Source organism: Drosophila erecta, unplaced genomic scaffold (genome assembly GCF_003286155.1).
Source record: "Drosophila erecta strain 14021-0224.00,06,07 unplaced genomic scaffold, DereRS2 tig00000055-arrow-pilon, whole genome shotgun sequence".
Classification (NCBI taxonomy): Eukaryota; Metazoa; Arthropoda; class Insecta; order Diptera; family Drosophilidae; genus Drosophila; species Drosophila erecta.
The window spans coordinates 7,449,114-7,452,087 of record NW_020825200.1 but is presented as its reverse complement, the minus strand read 5'-3'; positions in this window follow the sequence as shown (position 1 = coordinate 7,452,087).

Genomic DNA, 2,974 nt, shown 5'->3' with positions numbered 1-2,974 from the left:
GGAAGATCTATGTCCATCGTGAATAAATGCCATAGCTTAGGTAATTTACCATCTCTCAGGACTATGAGAACCCATTGTAGTTGGCTCTGCAAGTGGCAAGCAACATTCAGCTCGCCGACTGAAAGAAGATCATCTGCCCCAATAAAAAACGCAGCTCCCAGTCCAGATAAAAAGAGGCCATTCATCTGCGGCATGGCACTTTCCAAAGGGGATCTGCTCAACGGATGCCAGGATGAACCTGATATGCCCGCTTATGACATTAAGTCCGTTACAAACTCGTGAACCGACTGACTGGGGACTTGTACTGCAGAGGCTGAGGAAAGTCGGCAACCTGGCCGGAGTTCGTGACGTGACATCAACAGTTTGTCATTAAACATTTCGACAATAATTTGCATTGTGCTCGCATTTATATATATTAAAGTACTTCGCCTTTGATTCGACTTCCCGAATTGTAACAGTAGACGACGAACTGGGCTGGGGGCTGGGAATCACAGACTGAAATTGTTATGCCAGGTAATTTACATAAAAGATAAGTGGGGCCATGCAGCACACTGCACAATTATTATGGGACCTGTCTATTGTGCGGATAGTTGGGGCGACTTGGACGCGGAATCGGACTCTAAACCGAAAGCCCAAACCACGACGTTTTCCCCCTTTGTTATTGTAAACAGATATGTGCTGTTTACTTTTGTTTCTTGTTGTATTCAGGTCGGGAGCGCTGCCAGTGACTTCCTAAAGGCATTAAAGCTACCAAGACTTGTCGCTGACCGCCTTGTTATGCAAATCCCGCTCAGGTTGCGTATACGACGTGTGCGCCCATAAGGCGGCGGCTAAATGTGTGAACCCATGTGTGTGAGTCATGGTGAACCATGGTGAACCATGGTGACTAGAACCTCGCAGAGAACCCCCACATTTCCATAGCCAATATGAAACGAACCGGCAGCCCTGACCCGCTTAGTTAGCGTTATCGACATCGTCGCTCCTTCGCTCGTCGTTCGCCAATAAAACAAATTAAAGTCAACAATTGACGGCGGTTAGGACCTGAAGCTACTCGCCTTGAAAAAGAGCCGCAGCCACAATGGATTTCTGGCCGATACAGCTCGCCTGACTCTGACTTGGCGGCTTATCAGGCGCCCAAAATCGATGGCGAGACCATTTGGCAATAATATTTTCGTACTTAGTAACTGCAATTGTTTGCCAGCAGTTGCACTTTTCCACCGTGCTTTCCGCTGCATTTGCTGCATTTTCCGTTGCATTTGCATTCTGCGTTGTTCGCCTGCCTGACAGTGAATAATTTGCCATTTGCCTTCGATTCTGCGTTCCATTTGCCGCGTTTAATTCCGCCTAATGACTTCAAAAGGCGCAAAGTTGAGCCCTTGGCGGCTAAACGGGCCAAACACGGCCGAAAAGTAGTTGGGGCCAACAAATCCCCTAATGAGGGAATGGGAAAACATAACTGATTTATCAAGGAAATTGCATAACACAAAGGGGGATTTCAGGATAAACTGCATCATTACTTTTAGGTCTTGTTGCTATATAGCTAGTGTCTATATATCTATCATGTTTCTTTAAGAAATTGCATATTAAGAGAAATACTACACTTTATACCATCGAAGTATCAAGGTATACTTTGTATTATAGTTGGCCAAACCAGGTCATCTGATTTATACCATTTAATATGCGATTTCATTTTACCAAAGACCGCTTAATTCACTCGTTCCAAGTCACCTTCAACTGGGTCAATACTCCGCGACTCCACGATCGGTTTCGGGGGCCTTCAGTCCTAACCTACCACATCGTCATCGATTTCGCTTTAGGGCTACCCAGAAAATTCCAAGAAAATGTTTGACAATGCAGAACTCTTACTCCATTTAAGTCTTATCACCTGAACCTTTCAGGCAGATATCAAAGAATTTCGCTTTGCATTCCCTTTGATGGTGAGCTTAAACATGGCTGCCTTAATGAATTCGATTGCCGTTTTTTGGGATAAGGTCAGAGCTGATAGGAAAAGACGGGTCCCGGATCACGGAGCCATCATTGATGGATGCAGTTTTGCTTTAGGAAGACGAAGAACTCTCGACAGCTCTGCTCTGGACGATGATTTCATCAATTTCATCAGCCGAAAACATGCAAATGGATCGCATGCATACTAAGCGGCAGTAGAAAATTGAAAGCGATTATCGATGCGGTTGAAATAATGCAAATGGAGTCCGACAGACCGTAGATCATGCCACATGGAAAAAGAGTCATTGCCCATTGCCCTGCAAACTATTGCAGTGCACACATTTTTGGGTCCGGGTGCAGTGATCTTCCAAATGAAAACTGAGAATGCACAGTTGACATCAAATAATATATATGGAAATACATTTTAAAACAAAAATAAATCTGACAAAATGCGTGGCCTTTATTAAAAAAGACACAAAATAAATCAATATAATCATACAAAGTATAAAACAAAGTATAAACGATTTACTTTATACAACATTGCAAACAGAATAACCTTTTCCATATGAATGATTGGTGTGTTATTTTGTGTTATTTTTTAAATTCCGACATTTTGCCGTGTAGCACCCTTGAACTTGTTGTGAACTCAGCCCAGGTTTTCTGGGGGCTGGAGCCTAATTTATTCAGCTAGCAGTAGCTTTTTAGGAATTCTAAAATCAAGTCGCGTAATAAATGCATTGGTCTGCCTGCAGACTTGTCCCAGTCCCACTTAAAATGTGTGTCATATATGCATGAGATTTTTGGCGCCTGATTTCGGGAATACAAAATTCAACTGGCACTCCAGCGAAATGCAAATCGCCTAATGCAGAGAGCTTGAAAGGTGCCAGAAAGTCGGAAATATGCCTTTAATGCGCCTCGCTTTCATTTCAGTGCGGTTCAACGATTGACATTGACATGTGCCAAGGCCAGCTTCAGATCAACAAATCTGCTATCATCGGTCTCCAGATTAATACAAGTCCAGATTATACAA